We start from the raw sequence: 11,477 nt of genomic DNA, 5'->3' as shown, positions 1-11,477 counted from the left end.
TTGTGTTTCATGATGCAACCATAGCCTTATGTCCTAAAACTTGAGTTGCAATTGGCTACATCAAGGTCACTCTAGCCATGCCGTGTTCGACTGCTGTTCACTGCATGCTGTTTCTCAGGGCTATATGTCAAAGTATTTTTTACTGTGAGCTGTGAAGACAAACAATGACTACTATGAGTGATGATTTTGTCAGACACTTATTGCAGCTATTTTTGAACGGAAAGCCATCTAGGACCAGAGGCACGTGGAACGTCTCAACTGCTTCATACTGGACAAGTTGTGGAAAGAAGTTGCAAAAAAAATGTGGAAGACGTAAGTTGCATTTTAATATTGTTTATTTCATCATACAATATTTCTTCATTAACATAACGTTGAAACAAATTCCATATTTCAGCAGGAGTTGTGCTGTTCCTTCTTGATGTGTGAACTCCGGGAAGTACGTCTCTACTCTGTAATGTTGTGTATTTTCTTTGTCTATAATGACATTGTGTAAAATGGAAACAACTGTTACTATCAGTTCCACTGTCTCAGTTTTTGTTTCAATGGGTTTGTTACATATTCGCCACTTTGATGCCACAATTCCAAAAGCACATTCAACAGTTTTGTTATGCTCGTAAAAGGGCTTTGCTGAACTTTCCAGTGGTACAGACTTTTCCTGGCGTAAGATTTCATCAGGTGTCTCAGCAGAGGGTACGCTGTATCTCCTATAAAGACAAAGGCTGTTTTTCGAGCACTACCTGGAAGAAAGTCATCCTCAGGAATGTGAAGCGCATCTTTCACTATTTTATCATACAGAACATATGCCATGGAAGTGCAACCATCACTTTGTTTCCCATACCCTATAACATCAATGAAAGTGAATTTCTGGATTCCATCACATACAGCCTGCAGAACTATTGAAAAGTAGCTTTCATAATTAAAGAACATGGTGTCGGACCATTTACAGCTTAGAATTCTGGTATGCTTCCCACTGATGGAACCTTAACAATTCAGGAACTCACTTCTTGTAGAATGTATCCGCTATTTCTTCGAATTCTTCCTCCAATAGTGGCTTCATGTGCAATGGTTGTAAATTTTGTCACAACACTGGTAAAAACTGTTTGCCCATCACAGAAACAGTAGTTGTTTCCCCTGCTAGGCTTGCATACGAGTCCCCAGTTGCCAGGAAGCTGAAATAAAAAATAAAAACATTAAAAAAATAAAAATCTATTACTTTCTTCTGTCTGTAGAAATACTGTAGAAAAACCAACCCAGTCAAGTAGACAAAGTATGTATACAAAGATTTTTTCTGCTTATTCCAGCAATATGCCATGTTAAGAAAAAATGGAAAAGTCTTCAACAGCAGATCACAGAGAGATTGAACAAGCATCCTAAATAGACTTCTGGCCATGCTCACACAAATCAAGAACAGTGGCTGTATTTCAGTTCTATTTTGTTTCTACTATTTTGAACCTAGAACATCTACTAGAAACTTGAATCCAGCAAAATCCAATGGTAACACTGAACAAATCGGCGAGTAGAATTCTGATGATACTCACAGCCAACTGACACCATCTTTAGTGTCACCAACTTCTCCACTGTCATCTGATCATCCTGAGACACCACTTACCTCGACAGCAGCTGACTGTTTAGGTTACATACAGGAAGAGACAATGACTTTTAGATCCAACTGGCATTCAATAAATAGAAATAGAAAAGGAAAAGTTGCATATGTGCAAAGGAGGAGACGCAATTGTTGGAGAAAACTGACAAAGATGTTGCTTTCTGCATGTCTCTCCATCTTCGCATGAAGCACACGACCCCTTTCGATAAAACGTTCAGGATTGACATAGATGGAACAAGTGTATGGATCATTGGATCAGATCTACAGGAGAAGCGATATAGATACCCATCACTATACAAATATTTATCCTACGACATCAACATTAAACATTAGCAGGCACCATGGATGCAGCGATTTTGCTCCAGAGACAGCACTTAATGACCAACACACTACAGCTTTTGCTATACATATTTTACACCCAGTTGTCACACATGAAATACCTGGTAGTAGAGATTGCAACTGCCCAAATGAGACTGAAGCAACTTTTGTGAGTATCATATACCCACATTAGAAATGTGCTTACAAAAGGGACCAAATGAAGGTTTTTACATTTTATTTCACTTTTTAAACATTTATAACCAATTAAATTAAAACTATAATATAACTATTTATTTTTATTATTATTTGTTGATAATATAAAAGTTGTTAGAAACCTTGCAATTCAGAATCATCTAATAGAAAAATATTAAATTGGGTCTCTAATTACCGTATATGCTCGAATAATTCGCGCCTGTTTTTTCCCGAATTTTAGGACGAAAACCTGGGGTGCGCAGATTATTCGAAACACTGTTGGTACTGCTCCGCCTCCAACAATACATCCCATTATACTATTGCATTGTTGCAGCCTCAGTCTGTGATGCATCAGTAGCATGTTAGGAGTGAAGTATTAACGTCTTCAAACTTGTTAATTATGGCTACAAGTTCTCGTTATCGCTCGTATACTGCTAAAGAAAAAGTGAAAATTATTAAAGAAGCCGAGAATATTGGAAACCGTGTAGCAGGAAGAAAGTACGACGTGAGTGAGAGTTGTATTCATGACTGGCGAAAAAATAAAACGCAGCTTCAAGAAACTAATAGTAATCGCCGGGCATTTCACAGCCAAAAAGCGAAGCATTTGGACCCCGAGAAAAGGCTTTGCAATTATGTAGATGAGAAGCGACAATATGGATGGGTGGTGACGAGTGAACTGTGCCAACTTAAAGCATTGTCTTTAGCCAAAGAACTAGGCATTACCAGTTTCAAAGCTAGCCGGGGCTGGCTGGCTATCAAGATTTTTCAACCGAAATGGTTTAGGATTCCGGAGGAAAACTACTATCGCTCATAGGCTTCCAGGCGATTACGAGGAAAAAAATAGTGAATTTTCATCATTATGTGATAAATCTGCCCCGTAAACAGTCCTATATATTATCGCAAATTGGTAATGCGGAACAAATGCCAGCCTATTTTGAGATGGCACTCGACAACACAGTGAACAGGAAAGGAGAATCCAGCATCACGGTACGAACTGGCGGCAGAGAGAAACAAGGATGTACAGTGATGATGTGTGTAACTGGCGATGGACAAAAGCTACCACCTTACGTGATATTTAAAAGGAAAACTACTCCGAAAATATCAGTAAAGGGCATACCGGTATTAGTGAGAGCGAATCCAAAAGGGTGGATGGACAATGAACTTATAATTGACTGGGTGACACACGTTTGGCAACGTCGTCCTGGTGCGTTACTGAATTTATGCAACACGTTGGTCCTGGACAGCTTCCACGAACACACAACTAAGGAATTGCGAGACAAATTACAAAAAGGGTAAACTGACTTGGTCATTATCCCTGGAGGCCTAACATCCATCCTACAGCCACTAGATGTGTGTATAAATCGGCCATTCAAAGCTACACTTAAACAGCGTTATACGCAATGGATGGCTGATGAAAACCGTAAGTCCACACCCAGCGGAAAAATCAAACGGCCGGATTTGTCCCAGATTTGTGAATGGATGAAAAGTGCATGGGACTCCATTCAGCAAAAACTAGTGGAAAAATACTTCAAAAAATTTGGAATCACAAATTCACTGGATGGAACAGAGGATGACGCTCTATGGGAAGATGACAATGATTCTCCCGCTAGTGATGACGATGAAAGTGATGAATGACTGGTACGAGAGGAAACGTACCGGTATTGACAAAAATATTTTATTGCACATACCGTATTAACAAATTCTTAAACAAGATAATTCACATTTCTTCTTTTGGTATTGTAGGTACGCGTAGAGTCCCCGGCTGGTGGTGATAATGTTCCCCAGCCGCCTGCCCGTCTAATGGGCCAGCCGGCCAGCTGCACGACGCTGAATCGGTAGCGTTTTAACGGTGTATCAACCTGTACAGCAGCGTTGCTTCAAACCACCAGTAGTTATTATACATACTTTTGAATACATCATAATATTGGAACAATTTTTTCTGTAAATAAAACAAATTAAAGCAAAAAATAATTTTTCTTTCCTCTTCTTCAAAATTGGGGTGCACAGATTATTCAAGGCCACGGATTATTCGTGTATATACGGTAACAATTAGGTATGACATGTTTGAAGTTAGTACCACAGTTTCACCTGACACTGTATTTACTTTAAGGGCAAAAGCTACATGCACCAGATTCTGGACAAGCTACATAAAGTACATAGAAATAAAAAGTGACGAAGTATTACCTCAGAATCAACAACAATCGCTCCTCCACGGAAACTGTATTAACATTGTTGATCTGAATTTTCATCTGTTTAGCCATCAATGTTTCAGATATACTGGAAAGTTTGTTGCGACATTCACAACTGTCTGAAGAAGCGCTCTGGATATTTTCTGAGCTTTTGATAGAACTGGTGAAAGTACACATACTTCGGATATTCTGCATTCAAAGGATGCACTCTGTACTTCCTCTTTTTTCTGCTCGCCAATCCTTGTAGCGAAAGTATCAGTATCATCGTCATCAAAAGATGTAGGGAATATGCTGTGTGCTTCACAATGCTGCAAGTAGATGCACACTGCTAGCGATATGAACAGGTGCAGGGTTAACCACTCCCGGCTGCCAGCGAATAGTGATTTGCCATCATTGAGGGTACATTGTAAACGTGTCATGACCCCTGGAAAACTGCCAGCAGGGTTTTATGTCTAAGACATACACTACTACACAGAGTGCACATACCTCTTTCCATTCAGTGTCATTTACCTATGCTGTCAATACAATTTATCAACATTTTCATCAAACGTGCTTTCCCATTCCGATCGTTGCCTGTAGAAATTAAAGGCACGCTGTTCATTTCCGTAACACCTGGTTCTCGGAGAATCTCCAAGCATGTCTTATGATTGTTACTTCACGATGCAGTGCATTATTTCACAGCAGTGGCAGTTCACAGTCAGCCTTTCACTCTTTTAGTCATACTTTGGATAGCTGTTAGATGGCCACACTTGCTTCCACAAAGTGCTATGTGAGTTTAAAAACATATTACAGGTGTTGCAGTGTGCATCCATAGATATCTTGATTGCAAAACTTTATCATGAAATAGGGGAAAATTTGACTGATGATGAAATCTGAGGTTGCTTGGAGAATCTGGATCAGAAATTTATGACGATGGTTTTGAAATTCATGACAGTATTTCTGAAACAGGCGGTAAACAAAAATATCAGGCATTGTTGTAATATTTCTAACTTTCCAGCCATCATAGTCAGGTGTAAGAAGCTCTTCTTAGAGCAGTTGAGTAGGTAGCAGTGGGAAGATGACAAAACACGATGTGAGGTACCAATGACAGATGGTTTGTTCGGTACAGGTATCGTGAGACTGACTGCCTAAATTGCGGCCTTCCCCTGTGACAGGCCACTGTGTTCAGAAGTAGTGAGCCAAAATGATAAATATCTGTTATTAACATTAAAATGAAACTAAACTGTGAATTTACTTAGCTTTTATATCAAGGTATCCCCCAATAGGACGCTATCATTCTGTTATTCCAGAAATGTTAATAAACAACCACCAAACGAAAATGCAATGAAGCACTTCAAATGTCTTCAGATCGTGCATAGATTGGATGGCAAGCGAAGTGGCCTAGCTTTACATAAGGGCCCTTTTAGATGGGAGACTGTGAGCCGGCTGTAGAAAGCCACTCACGACAGCTGTGGGGTGGCTCACTGTAGCTAAGCCAGCAGTCCACATGAGCCTGAACTCACACCACAGTTGTTTTCCAGTCTGTGATTCTCGACACAAGCTATAAAGGGAAGAATTTACCACAGTCACAGCTCTGGCTGTATTTAAAAAGAAAGGAAGAGGAGGACTAGGATTAAGTTATGGTGCCGCCCTATTACTCACACGACTGGAATTGGGTGCATTTGTTTCTTTACATGACAATCTTCAGAAGGATCCACAATAGTTTTTTAAAATTTCGATCGCATGTCAGTATCATCGTTTGATCAACTCTGTGGTATTTTGAGACCACATTTCAATGTGCACAACACCAGCATGAAAAAATGCATTTCTCTTGAGGAGAGGACTGCGGTGACTCTTAAGGTAAGTAGAAAATGAAATAATGCACTGAAACATAAAAATGTTTAATGTTGCTTCTTTTCTCCATGTAGTGTCAAAATACAATCTTTCCAGTGACATGACAGAGCAGCTCTATGAGGCAGAAGGAGAGACAGAGAGAGAGAGAGAGAGAGAGAGAGAGAGAGAGAGAGAGAGAGAGAGAGAGAGAGTGTCATGATTTTTGCTGCTGGGGCAATTTTCATTGAGGAATGTGGAGCAATGGTTTGTATTTGCTGTGCTGATTCTGGGCAGTGTATCTTTTGATGTGGTATTTCTGGTACAAACACAGTTTGGTATGGATGAAGTACTTGAGTTGTGTGTTGTGGAAAACTTTGCAAAAATTGATTGGGAAGAAACAGTGTTGGAGATTGGTGTGAAGATCTGTACTTTGCAAGTACTTGTATCACTTCACATTTGGCTTGCAATTTCATATCTTTAGGGATACTCTTAAGTCACTGACTAAAAGAACAGTCTGTCCTCATCAGACGACTACTAGTCCGAATGCTCCCATTGCTTGATACTTTTCTGTAAAACATCACAAACCTTATCGATATCGGACTGTTTTCCATCTGTGCTGCTAGGTTTCCATTTCTTCCATGGTCCCTGTTCATCGGCAGCCTCACTGTCGCTCATTTCACTGACCTCCTTCACATTCCCCTACATTATGCCACAATTCGTCATCATCAGAAACATTTTATACCATTCTCGAACCAAAGGTATTCGTTCTTATTGCACTGCTAAGTATTTGTTTGAAATTATTCAGGTGTTAACTCCACAATACTGCTGTATGTTACTAACACGAATTTCTCACAAAAAATGACTTTCACACTTGCAAAGAAAAAGAGGCACAACATTACTTACAGTTTATTTTCCAAAATTGGGGTCAAAAACGAAATGATATCAACATTAATATATTTTGTTCTTCCACGTCCGGCAGAACCTGATTTTGAATTTCTTGTCTTATGACAATCTCTCACAAAAAGAGAGTCTTACATTTTTTGACTTCTTTTGTATATAATTTTGTGAAATACGATGTAGAAAGAATATTTACAAAATAAAATCCTAAAATGCATTTCAATTTTGAAATTAATATTTATATCTTTACAGGTATCTTGGATCAGGATGTACCATGACAGATTTATACTACAGCTTCACACCTGGAATTACAACCATATCTGAAATAATAAATGACATGCGCATCAAGATTTGGGACCACATGAAAGACATCACAATACCGACACCAACTAAGGAAAAATGGGAAGAAATAGCAAAGGGATTTTTTGCAGCAGCTGATTTTCCAAACTGTATTGGAGCAATGGACGGGAAACACTTGGAGGTGATTCAATCTAAAAATTGGCCCAATGTTTTACAATTATTTTTTATTAACATTGCTTTTATATTTTCTCCTCACCGTCTGTGATTCTAATTACTGTTTTTGGCTGTAGACATTGGCAGACATGGAAAGTCATGATTCATATCTGTTCAAAAATTCAGTTTTTGGTAGAAAACTTGTGGTAGAGACAATGAATCTGCCAAATCCATGTGCACTGCCTGGACAGCTGAATCAAAAATACCATTTGTATTTGCTGCAGATGGGGCATTCGCCATGTCATGTAGTGCGTCTGGTTGCAGGTACAGCCTTACCACTGGAAGAGAGTGTGTTCAGCTGTCAGGGCCAGACGATTTATAGAGTGTACTTTTGGAATACTGTCTAAAAAATGGCAGATTTTCCAACAACATCTGAACATTTCACCTGATGTTGAGAAAACTGTACAAAAGCCTATGTTGTACTTCATAACTTTGTTAGAGTTTCTGATGGTTATCAATTGAAAGATACCCTACAGTCTGAAGGTTTCAATGATTTCAACAGTGAAATGATAATCAACGCAGATCGCACACTGCAGCAGGTGTAAGGAACCAGTTTGCTGAATATTTCCACAGTGATGCTGGGAAACTTAAGTGGCACTACTCGTGCGTAAAACTTGAGGAGTACCTTACTTACTACTGAATTATTATCTAGCATGGCAGACTAGAAATTAGTATTGAAATTTTGTCACTTAATTTCCAGAAATAAAGAATCATTTAAATTTTTGATACTGGGGGAAAAAAAAATCCAGAAGAATGAAGTTATGCCTCATATCTTGGAAGAACATTTGTATTCATTATATAATTAAAAATTTAAAGTGGCACTTATATATAGCTCTATTTTAGCTATTGTGAAATAAAACTCATATGAAACTGTTCTACCAAGAACTGACAGAAGAAGGCATCAAACCAATTTAACTGTGTGTTCCTAAGCTGGATCAACTATTTCAAAATAACAGAGGCAAAATAAATTAAACCCCACTTCACTGTTGTGAAGCTGCATGAGATGTTTCAGTTTTTTGTTATAATAATTCACATATGTCTCGTGCACAAACCAAGCATCAGTGAGTACTGGAGCATGTAGCTAATGTTAGATTCATCTTTACTTGCAAAAAAATCATAAACAGACACAGATTTCAGTCAATTTATTTTATGCTTTATATAAGTACACAGGGCAGAAGTAAATCTTGATCCTTCGTAGGAAATGCGGTCGGTTTACAATAACTTTATATTGAAAAGCAACAGCAAATTTTGTCCTGGTGAGAACCTGACAGTTTATTTAGGCATGAGGCAGCGAGCTATAAAGACACCCTGAGTGTTAATCCATTTGAGAGTTTAGTGAAGGTAACAACTTCTTTACTAGCTTTGCCATGGTGAAATGCAGAGGTGGAAATAATTTTCAATAGCATAAACACTGTTAAAAACAAACTACACATTAGAAACTCATCAGAAGCGTTAATCTCAATAATTACAATAAAAGCAGGGCTTAGTCGAATGGAAAGTGTTGTTAACACTAGAAATTTACATCAGAAGTATTAAGCAAAGTAGGAATTATTTCTGGCTACGAGAGTGACAGAGCACATAACAACAGTGAAAATCAGTAGATTAAAAATACTTAGTATACAAAGGAAAGGCACACACTTACCCATAGAGGACTGGTGTGTGGCATACAGAAACACCTAATAGGAAACAGTTAACACTAGTGTTCGAGCTTTTGCTCTTTTTCTAGTAAGAGCACACAGATTCAAACACAGAATCCTACAGACGTACATGCCCAGAGGAACAGTGGGTCTGTGTGTGTCAATGTGTGTCCTTTCACTAAAAAAGGAGGAAGAGCTATAAAGCTAGCTTTAACTGTTTTCTACTATGTGTTTCTGTGCACCACACACTAGTCCTCTATTGGTAAGCGGTTGTTTTTCTCTTATTTTAGAGTGATACAGCTGATATTCTGCTGACAACTGCAGCTCCATCTTCGAGAGCTACAGCCATTTTGAGCACGACTGCGGGTGAGCCTTCATTTTAATCCACCACAGAATTGTAATTTAACACTGATCCAATGACAGAAATTTTCTTTTAAATAAGGTAATCAACACATTTGCTATCACGTATGGCAGGCCTATTAAAACTGTGGCTTAGGTACTACAAATAACATTTTAATTGCATACCTTTCAACACATATAAATATAATAAAAAATCTGCACAATCTAGCTTATTACAGTGCAAAATAGCTTATTTCTGACAGCATTTTACTAGGATTCTCTCTCCAGCATTCTCCATCACTGGAGTTGACGCCACCACCCCACTCTCCCCCCCAAATGGACAGTGGATGGGGCCAGTGAGGCGAGCACATCATTTATAGCACGCATACCACTGCAAATGCAGCCACAACATATGAGTGCCATTCAAGTATCTTCTGTGCCCTCTGCCAGTTCGTAAAGTGCAAGATACTGGACACAGAATAGCCACATAAACTCAGAATGGCTCTTGCTGCTATTTTTGCTGCTGCTTTGACACATTATAAAGGTACTTCTTATATCCTTTCATTGGTGAAATAACGAGAATATAATCTGTAGTCATTAGTAAACCCACAATTGTTTAAATCCTCATACTGACCTCGATGAAGACCTTTTAGACTGTCGTATCAGTTCTCCGTTAGTTTCAGATTCAGTCAGACTATCAGTTTTCCTATATGTAAAAACTAAACTCCGCAAAGAGAACTGTAACAAAGAATGAGAACTGCTGGGATGGATAGATCTATTTGTTTCATTCCAGTTTTCAGAATTCCTAAGCATAAACAAGTGCTTCATGCCTCGGTCCGTTCGCTCACATAGGTTCTCTTGAACATCTTGGACAGTGCATATATACAACTGTCGCTATGTCCAAGGATCATGATTTTGCTATCAAGTTCATTGAAATTTATAATGTTTACTGTGTTTGTGAAACAAAAAAGACTTAACTTTAGTAGGGGCCGTCCACAAGCTGCTGCTGTTTGCGCAAATATTGGCAATGCCTATGCTTGGATCATTGGTGGCAGCCAACAGGAGACAAGCACTTTTAGAACTAATGACGAGTTAGCCAGGAATGAATGATTCACGATATTTTTACACATAAGTTTTTGGTTGGATATCTATGATTATGATAAAAATAAAGATCAGAATATGATATTTCATTTGTGGGAACAGACACACAATATCATTTACATTGTATAGACAGCTCTTTCTTCAATTTTTACTCTTGCAGCATACTAACATTTCTATTACTGGTATATCTAGCAATTTGTAAGGTTCAATATTACTAATAATTTTTTTCTTAAATGTGGAATGTTGTGTTGGTGACAGGCAGCAATGGATTATTCGCATTTTGTGGAAGGACCTTCACTGATTTTCTACTTGGGCTGCATTTTGGCACTTCAGGCTTTATTCACGTATATAGGCAGTTTGGCGTCTTATGTTGACACAGTTATTACGGGATCTGTCTAAGTTATGGAATTTGTGACATTCTGATTGGAAGTAAATTGTATACAATAGTGAATTTTGGTTGCAATGAGTGATGAATTACATGCATTGTGTAGATGGCCCATTCTTTAGTTTTTGCTGTTACAACATTATGGTGTTTTTTTTTTTATGACCTGTAGAATAGCAATGTCTAGATTAGGTGGTAATATAGCAGTTTGATTGAGAGTTGGCAAAACCAATGAATGTGAAGGCAGAAAAACATTGTGGTGACAGACTGACCTATAGTGCAGGTTAGGTTGAAAGACTACAGTTTGGTTGTGAGTTAGTGAACACAACGAATGTGCAAGCATGTCCTCCCTGCCCCCTCCCCATGGAAAAAGAAAAACAGGTTTCAGTGACAGACTTATCTGCAGCATATCCCGAGGCCAGGGTTATGTTGGTGACCCTGTCCTTATGGGACATGAAGGCAATGTAATTAACTGGTGCATGTCGCACAGTTTT

General features: G+C 38.6%; 1 long non-coding RNA gene across 1 annotated transcript in view; it reads right to left on the bottom strand.

The window, feature by feature from the left end:
* Positions 1-348: 348 nt before the first annotated feature.
* Positions 349-11,477, bottom strand: part of LOC124622617 — a 29,814-nt gene continuing 18,685 nt past the window's right edge. The window contains exon 3 of the long non-coding RNA XR_006980661.1: positions 349-1,169. This is a non-coding gene — a long non-coding RNA (uncharacterized LOC124622617). The remainder of the gene's footprint in view (positions 1,170-11,477) is intronic.

This window comes from Schistocerca americana, chromosome 7 (genome assembly GCF_021461395.2).
Source record: "Schistocerca americana isolate TAMUIC-IGC-003095 chromosome 7, iqSchAmer2.1, whole genome shotgun sequence".
NCBI classification, from domain to species: Eukaryota; Metazoa; Arthropoda; class Insecta; order Orthoptera; family Acrididae; genus Schistocerca; species Schistocerca americana.
The sequence above is the reverse complement of the archived record's forward strand: the minus strand, read 5'-3'. Positions and strand labels throughout refer to the sequence as shown.